Source organism: Lolium perenne, chromosome 2 (assembly GCF_019359855.2).
Source record: "Lolium perenne isolate Kyuss_39 chromosome 2, Kyuss_2.0, whole genome shotgun sequence".
NCBI lineage: Eukaryota > Viridiplantae > Streptophyta > Magnoliopsida > Poales > Poaceae > Lolium > Lolium perenne.
Window position 1 is genome coordinate 70,607,486 of NC_067245.2, and position 9,343 is coordinate 70,616,828.

At 47.7% G+C, this 9,343-nt stretch overlaps 1 long non-coding RNA gene across 1 annotated transcript; it reads left to right on the forward strand.

Moving 5' to 3' along the window:
• Positions 1–463: 463 nt before the first annotated feature.
• On the forward strand, positions 464–3,344 carry LOC139836018 (uncharacterized). The gene is made up of 3 exons (XR_011751648.1): positions 464–2,402; positions 2,566–2,608; positions 2,786–3,344. It is a non-coding gene; the product is annotated as an uncharacterized lncRNA (long non-coding RNA).
• Positions 3,345–9,343: the final 5,999 nt, after the last annotated feature.

Below are 9,343 nucleotides of genomic sequence, written 5' to 3' on the forward strand. Positions count from 1 at the left end.
TGTAGCTCCTCCGACGCGGACGCCGCGCGCACCTGCCGCCTCTTCCTCGCCTCCGGCCGTCCCTAACCCTCTTCGTCCACTCCATCGAAGGCGGGTGAGCTACCCTCTGCTTTCCCCTTTTCTTCCCCGTTTGCCGCGCCGCTCGCTCGTGGTCGACGCCGGTATTCCAGCCGCCGCGCCGTCTACTGAACAAGTTCAGTTTCGACAGATAACATCGCAGTTGGGGAAGCTTCGTCAGCTCAGCCGGTGATAAATTGCATTGCGGCCCTGTATTTCCTTCGATGTGTTGGGCTTTTTTGGACAAAATATCAGGGTGCCGGCGCTGGCTGACGCACGGAATTTTGTATCAATAGTCCCTCCGTTTTTTAATATAAGACGTTGGGGCATGTCACGTTCAAGTTTTGTTACGAACAAAATTTTCCCGAGTTTCCTTTTTTACCCTCACATGTCGTTCCGTGCACCGTTCGCTCACGCGCAACGCTCAATCCTCTCTCACACTCACAGGATAGCCTCTCCCTTCCCCTCCGATGCTCTCTTCCATGGCCCGTGGCACCGCCGCCGCCCCTACCTTGCTTCTCTCCACCGCCGCCTATCTCCCTGCAGGAACTCACCTCGCACCGCGCCGCCGCCTTTCTCCCCGCAGAAATCCCCTCCTTTTGCTGTCAAAGGTTCGAATTTGAGGCCCCTGATCTACGGGGAACAACAACGATAGCGTCGGCATGTCAGGGCGAAGGAACCAGTGGAGCCTCCTCATGGACCTGCCTGTCTACAAGCCCGCGAGGTGGTCTTCCAGGTCCTGTCGCTGCCTCTCTAGAGGGCGCTGAGAACCTTGATCCTGTGCCAGGCGGGGTTGGCCCGTTCGGAGCTCAATCCATGGCGGGCCCGTCGGCGTGCCCCCCTGGACCGCCCTCCTGCTCCGGTCCATGAGCAAGCGCCGGACTTAGGCGTGGCTTTCTTCCTCAGCGTTCACGCCGCACTTCTCTCCTCGTCCTGGAGCCTGCTGGGGTCCGTGCGGGCCTGCTACTACACGGACGCGAGCAGGGCGGCAGCCCCCGCCGCGTGGCCCACGGAGTTGTACGCGTCTGTGATGTACAGCGACGTGTTCGAGCTGCTGTTGATGGGCGCCGCGGGAGGAGGAAAAGTGCCAGACGCTCGTACGGAGCGCCGGAGCAGCGAGACTGCGAGAGGACTCTGCCAGCGCGTGGGAGCAGCGGGGCCGTCGTCACCTTCGTCTTCTCCGATCAGAACGACGAAGAAAGAGATGAGTCTTTCTCTATGCTCTGCATTGCCTAATCTTGCTTATCTTGTTTCTGAGACAATTTGTGGTGGTTCTGTATTTGATCTTCATGCTTCCGATTATTTCCTGTATTTTCTGTATTTTCCTGTGAGTACAATGAGGTTGGACTCTGTCAAATTGTACAATTACAATTTCATACCAAAAGTAGAGGAAGAGGTTGCCTTGTACTCCACCAGAATATGGGGATAGTTTTTGTGAAGGGGGTAGTTTTCATAAAACTGATACCCCACCAGAGTTATTAACTTATATACTGCGCACACTTCACATTCACTGGGCAATATAAATTCAGCATAATCACAGTGCAAGTGTTTGAGCATTGACACTAATTGTATTGTCACTAGTTTACTGGAGTATAATTTCTTGAACGAAGTAGGGCATAAACAACCTTATTGATCAACACAAGGGGTATATGTGCATGTCATATGCTCAGTTCCTTGGAGCTACTCCTTCAGTATGTGGAGTAGAGAAAACTAGCTAGTTTCCCATGCAAAGTATTACAGTTTCTGCTGATATGGTGCCATATCAATAAATGGTGCATAAATTAACTATTGTGAACCTCAATGTTCATTTCCCATGCAAATTGTTTCAGTTTCTGCTGATATTTTGATATAACATAATGAAATGAGAACCCCATCTGTTCATTGGTGCTTTCAATGTCAAGGTCTGGAGGACTGATCACAAGAACATTTGCAGTTTGCTGTTTGTAGTAGCTGTCTAAAGTCATATCACAGAAATTGTCTGCCAACGTGCTGCTAGGATGGCTTTGTCTTTTTAATTTGTAAAACCATTGCTTGTAGTGCTTGTCCAATTAAACTGTTGCTTGTAGTGCTTGTGCTGAACTTGCAATTTGGAGTAGTAACTAATGTGCAGAACAGTTAACTGAATTTGTGAAATTACAGTCCATCGGAGAGTTGTTTTTGCAATGGTTTCATCCATGAATCATATCCTTGCAAGCTTCTGTTTCTATCTTGTGTGCTTTATGTGAAAAGGACATAATAAATTCTAACCAAACTTCTTTATCTATTTCTTTCCTCTAGGATCGTAAAGAAAGATACAGTTGGTGACACTTGAATTCAGGTCAGATTGGTGGTCGCGGTGACTGGCGGTGAGCACTGGTACTGCGGGTACCTCTTACTGTCCTCGCAGCAATCCGTTTATTTGTGTGAATGCCAACAGTAGTTGATAGTTCGTTGTTGCTGTCATAATTTTGCAAACATATTCAGTTTTTCAATTGGTTTTAACTTGTGTCTGATGTGTCCACCGTGCAGTCAAAATCGCAGGCCATTTCTCCCTGCCTTGCTGCAAGATGATGTAAGCTCTCTCTGTCTCCTCGTCTTAATCTTGACCAGATGCTCTTTGTGGCTAGCTTGCTTTCTTTGTATTGTTTCATTCAGTTCGATACTGGATCCAGTCCAATGTTGGATTTAGTAGGATTCAGTACAATGTTGGATTCAATTGGATACTGTGCTTGTGCTGTAATTGTTGCAGGGCCTGAGGACGCCGCCACCACTGCCGCATGTTGCCTGCTGTCGTCGATGGTCCTTGCCCTCACCCTGGCCTCCACCGCCGCCCGTTACCTGCTGCCGTCTATGGTCCCTGCCCTCACCCCGGCCTCCGCCGCTCCTGTGCCTGCCCTCTCCCTCTCCGCTCCGGCCTGGGACCAGACGATGAGGCGACCTGGGGATCAACCGATCAGGGGACCTAGCACAGAGATGAGGAGGGACCGGGGCTATGGAAGACTTGTGCTCTGGATGGGGTGGGGATAGAAGCTGGCGATCGGAGTCGGAGGAGATCGCGAGGTCGGACGAGATCTGTAAGATGATGTCTCTCGGGGCGGAGATGGAAGACGCTCCCGCGGCCACGATTTACTCAGGGGTAGCAAAGTCATTTTGTACGTTTTCACCTGGTCGGAACGTTTTGTTAAACGTCTTATATTTTTTTTTGACATTGCTACACAGTGCCCTAGCACCAGATAGTCTTATAGAGTGCCCCACCCAAATATAGAAATAAACCGGTCCGACATCTCTCCCGTTTCACAATTAGAAAAGTCCTTGTTTCGCACGTTTCTTCTTTCTGCCCGGGGTCCCCACTTTGTCTCGGCCGCCTGCAACGACGCACATGTAGAAGTATTTTCCGGCTCCGTGAAGAGCCAAAAAAAAAAAAAGAGAACTTGATCGTGAAAAAAATACATCATGTGGTTCCAAATTCACACAAATAAAGCACAAAATAATGGATCTGCCATTTGCTTCTTTTCTTCCTCAGTTAAGAATAAGTATTGGCATGTAAAAAGTTCTACAAAAAGTTACATCGTAGAAAAGATACTAATGTTGTTTGTGATTCCAATGGAAGATGTAAAAATTTGACAGTGATGAATGTAGAAAAGAGAAAGAAATTACATCTAAATCTGAGGAACGTACTATTGTTACGTATAAATCTGGGCAACCTTATTTCAAGATTCTAGATGTAGCATAAGAAAATAATTTCACCGCAGCCATCATTCTAGATGTAAAAACAAAAGAGAAAATACATCTAGCTCCAAAAATTTACTTAGATATAAAAAAATTCAGAGACATCCAAACGCATATTAGATGTAACAAATATAGTACTGCATCCCAAGCAAATTGATCAAATATATATAATTACATCCAGATGCATAAAGTTTCAAACAAAAATTGAAAAAAACACCTACAGGTTTTCATCAATCCGGATGTAAAAAAATCGTAGGAAGTACATTCAGATTGCTATTGTTACATCCAATTACAATATGATACCCAGAATGGAGAAAGAAAAGGTAGGAAAGTACAATCCCTTTACAAAAAAATACATCCAGCATGATAACTCATCATTTTGTATCTCAGAAAATGCATCCCTAAACTCTGATGCTTGTCAAGCAAAAAATTTAGCTCCTAAAACTACAAGCTCCGCCCAAATCAAGCGGATCTGGCGGTACCTGGGCTAAGTCAGGCTGAGGGAAACCGGAGGCCTTGAAGAAGACGACGGTCTCCTAGCCGCTGATCCGGCCGTCGCGGTCCAGCTCCGCCGCAAGGAAATCAGGGTCGAGTGCCGCCTCGGTTGCGCGCGCCGGGGCCAGGAATGTGAGTCGCCGGCGGAGGTTAGGCGTGCCTGGCCGCTAATTCACCGGCGAAGTTCGAGCGCGCCGAGGTCGGGCGGTTCTCCGGTGAAGATCGAGCGCATCGGGGCGGCAGGCGTCGTCGGATGCGCACGCGACCACTACCTCTGGTTCCTGGTGTTGGGGATACAGGAGATGGGGATTTCTCGATCGTAGCTCTTTCTCGTTGACAAACGCGAGATGAAGACGAGATAGCTGGATTTATTTCCTCACAGCCTGGCCACGTGCAGCCTAGGCTTTCTAGATAAGCCACCGTTTCAGATACACTGTTGGATGCAGATCCGACGGACGCGAGCGAGGAGCACCCTGTAACACAACACAGTGCCCCAGCAACAATTAGAATTCACCCTTATATTTCTGCACGGAGGGAGTATATGCCTAAATTTTCTGGATTATAACAAGCTGATTAGGAACAACAAGCAACTCCAAATATGGAGCCCATGAATTGGACGCTGCTGGGAGACCCGGATTAAAGCAAGGTCCCGGAGACTTTAGGAAAGGAGGGGAAATAAAGAAGGAAGGATGCAATCAGGAAGGAATTAGTACCATGGATTGGTACGAAGGAAGGGAAGCGAGCACGCAACCAAAATCTCCATCCTGATATGGAAAGGGAAGGAAGGGGAATCTAAAGCAAAATCAGAGGAAAATCAATCAAGCAGCCGCCCGCTTCCGCGAGAGCTTCCGCGACAAGGTCTGTGGCGTGACGGCCGTTCGGGAGGCGCGGCCCTGATTTGATGCCTAGGATGGCCGGCCGGCGCTTGGAGGAGAGACGACCGAGGCGCGCTTGGGTTAGGTAGGCTGCTAGGGCGGCAAGTTTAGTGAGGGCTTTATATTCTTAAAATTATTTTTAATTTCATTTTGAGAAAAAGATAGCAAGCTTAGGGGTTAAAAAAAGGTTTTAAAACACTCAAGATTTTTAAAAATCTTGCTTACTTAATTTAAACTAAACATTTTTTTTTGAGAACAACTAAACATTTAAAAATATACAAATCATTTGGAAAAGATTTAATTTTAATCAGGAGGTCCACCAGCCTAGGAAGCCCAACGTAAATAATTTTAGTGAAATTTTAAAAGTTCTTGACCTTTTGTCTACCTTTAATTGAATTTTTTATGAACAATAGATCCATGCTCTAGCTCTTAATGTTAGGGTATTTTTATTAACCAGCCAAACTTTAGTTAATGGGCAATTTATTTTCATTGTCAATATGAATGAGGCAAAATAAAATATTCCCTCCAATTCAAATTCTCAATTTTATCTAGATACGGATGTATGTAGATGTGTTTTAGCTTTAGGTACATGCATATTTAAATAAAGTTGAGTTAATTAATTTGGATCGGAAAAAGTGTTAGTTTCCCATAAAAAGCGTAATATAGAATGGTTTGATGGAGCGTTTGAGTGTTTGTTTTCCGATGCAACGCACGGGCACTTCTGCTAGTTATACTAAAGTAAACAAATTAGCCACCATTGCCATTACCACGTTCGGTATCTCTTTTATGTTTTCTTTCGTTTTCCTCTTTAATCCCAAACACAGCTCCCGCATTGAGATGTTCTTCACGGCGTAGCTCAACCTAGGATCCTTTTTTTTTTTGAACAAGAACGGCCCCGAAAGGCCTGGAAGCATTAATTAAAAGCGGTGGGTACAGGAATTACAGCAATGCCCTTTTACATCTCTAGCCCTAAAAAACCTGAAATTTGAAGAAAAGACATTGCACTTTACAGAAAGGACCCTAGCAAGAAATCTGGAAAAGCAATCAGGTGCTCGGTCCCCTTCTCCACCGGTCGCCGGCGACCTCGAGGCACAAGACGTCGAGGTCAGAGAGGAAGTAGCTCGGGGCGCTCTCCAATCCGACGAAGAACTACCAGCGACGGCCATGTCAACACCACCGGGGACGAACCACTTGGGGGTGTAGCCACGGCGAGCTCCGACGCTGTGTAGCAGAGGGCCTCCAGAGGAGGTTGGGCTTCTGGTCGAGGGCCGCCCTTCGGCCATCGAACACGGGGGCGAGGCATCGATGCCAGCAAATGTCCCCCAAGGAAGAACTCGCCAGACAAAGACGGCAAAATGCAACAAAGATGCCAAGATCAACCAAAGCTTCCAAATAGCACCACTGAGGCATTTTATTGCAGCAAGAAGGGGTGGGGAAAACAAGAGCAAGACCAGCCAAGAACAGATCTCGCCATGGACGCGGCAGCAAGGTGGTAGCATGAGATCCACCGATGCTTTTCTCAGTTCCAAGAATCAGAGATTGAAGAACAAGAGAAATAGCATCACCAGATCCGGATCTGCCCACCGTTTTATTCGCCGGGGAGAAGCTACAAACTATAGAACCTAAAACTAGAAGAAGCCATACCTCTCTCCCACCCACCGTCAGCCACCATGGCCGCCGGCGGCGAGGGGGAGAGAGGCCGGTTGGAGGAGCAAGGAGAGAAAGGCTCAAAGAGAGCAAACTCCACACAGGGTACTGTAGCACAACGAGAGCTGGGTGGGGGGTAAATACAGCTGCTGCTATCTGGAGCCGCACCACTTTACTGGTGTCAGTGGATTAATACCCAGGCGTTCAAAGCAAGGACATGATGGAAGATTTGGAGGTGATGCCACCGGAGTGAGTTGAAGGATTGAAGAAAGGCTCGATAACAATTAATCAATTTTTGCGTTGCGTACGATTGAGTGCTAGCTTGATCAATCTAGCTGCTAGATTGGATACTTAGCTGATATGTAATACGTGTGCGTCTAGGCGGATTGATGATTGTTTACGCGTCTAGCCGGAGTTCATCGACGCGGAGCAGATTGGTGTTGCGATACGTATGTCTTGCCGGATTTGCAATACGTGTGTATCTACATGGATTGGTGATCGTGTACGCACGTCCCGACACGGAGTTTATCGCCGCGGTTGTTAGAAGGTACTCGAACAGATTGGTGATCCTGTAGTGCATCTCACCGGAGTTCATCTTCATGGTCATAGGAAGGTCCTCGGATGCATATTATGGCTGGGCCAACAACCGTCGGCCGCAAGGAGATAACCAACCCGGCCTGATCGATCAGGATTTCCTTTCTCCGTCTTGCATCTTTGCCTTGCCTCTTCATCGTACACCGGTGGCGTCCACAGTCCTGCAGGTACCAGCCTCAACCGTAGGCAGTAGGCATATCCTACGATACATTGGCTGCCTACTGTTAGATGAATATGCGTGTTGTATTATCAGGGGGCCAAAGGTCACAATATATAGTACATGTACAGGTGCAAATATGCAGTAAGCCCCCTAACATATGGGGAAACTACAATATACAGATATATACTCTAACACCCCCCCGCAAACTCATGGTGGATCCACAACACTGAGTTTGGAGAGCAAAAAGTCATGCTGCGCTCGAGTTTGTGCCTTTGTAAAGAAATCCGCCAACTGCAAATCTGAAGGCACATAATGAACCGCAACAACCTCATCCTGCACCTGAGCACGTGTATAAAAAGCATCAACACCAATATGCTTGGTCAGCTCATGCTTGACCGGATCACGTGCACACTGATAGCACTGATTGTCAGACAAAAGTGGAGTGGGTGTCATAACAGAGACCCCAAAATCTGCAAGCAACCACCGTAACCAGGTCACCTCAGCAATCAACAAAGCCATAGCCCGCAGCTCAGCCTCAACACTCGAACGAGAAACCGCTACCTGTTTCTTCGTCTTCCAAGCAACAAGCGAACCACCAAGAAACACACAGTAAGCAGAAAGTGAACGACGATCCGTAGGATCACTCGCCCACGTAGCATCCGAGAGCTAGAACGAGGAAAGAAAAGGCGACGAGTGATCGTGCCACGAAGGTAACGAAGAACACGGAGGAGATGACTGTAGTGAATAGTGGTAGGAGCTGAGACAAACTGACTCAGAATATGAACAGGATAAGAAATATCAGGACGAGTGACAGCAAGATAAACAAGACTCCCAACAAGATGACGATAACGTGTGGGATCAGGAAGAGGATCACCATCAGTAGGACGAAGCTTAACATTAAGCTCCATAGGAGTATCAACCGTGCGCTCATCCCCAAGAGTAGCACGAGCAAGAAGATCCTGAATGTACTTCTCCTGAGAGATAGAAAAGCCATCAGAAGTGGAGGAAACCTCAATCCCAAGAAAATAGCGAAGATGACCAAAATCAGTCATGAGAAACTGATCACGAAGACGAGCCTTTACAAAGGCAATATACTCAGGATCATCACCAGTAATGATCATATCATCAACATAGAGAAGGAGAAGGGTGCGTCCACGAGGAGAAGTGTGAACGAAAAGTGCTGGATCATGAAGACTAGGAGAGAAACCAGCAGCAGTCACCACAGAGGCAAAGCGCTCAAACCAGGCACGAGGGGCCTGTTTGAGACCATAGAGAGAACATCGAAGACGACAAACCATCCCATCGGGAACAGAATACCCAGGAGGAGGCTGCATGTAAACCTCCTCACTCAACTCGCCATTAAGAAAAGCATTCTGAACATCAAGCTAGGAGACAGACCAGCGGCGAACAGAAGCAACAGCAAGAAGGGTACGCACAGTAGTCATATGAGCCACAGGGGCAAAAGTCTCATCATAGTCACGACCGTGCTCCTGCTGAAAGCCACGAGCCACAAGACACGCTTTATAGCGCTCAAGAGATCCATCAGAGCGAGTCTTAATTTTATAGACCCACTTACACGTGATAGGACGAACACCAGAAGGAGGAGAAACAAGATCCCAAGTGCCAGTGCGCTCAAGCGCAGCGATCTCCTCTGCCATGGCAAGCTGCCATTCAGGATGACGCTCGGCATCCCGATAAGAAGTCGGCTCGGAAATGACAGAGAGACCATACTGACTAGGAGAGTAACGAACTGGAGCACGACGCTGACGAATAGGCCGTGAAGGGGGAGGCTCATATGCAGAAGACA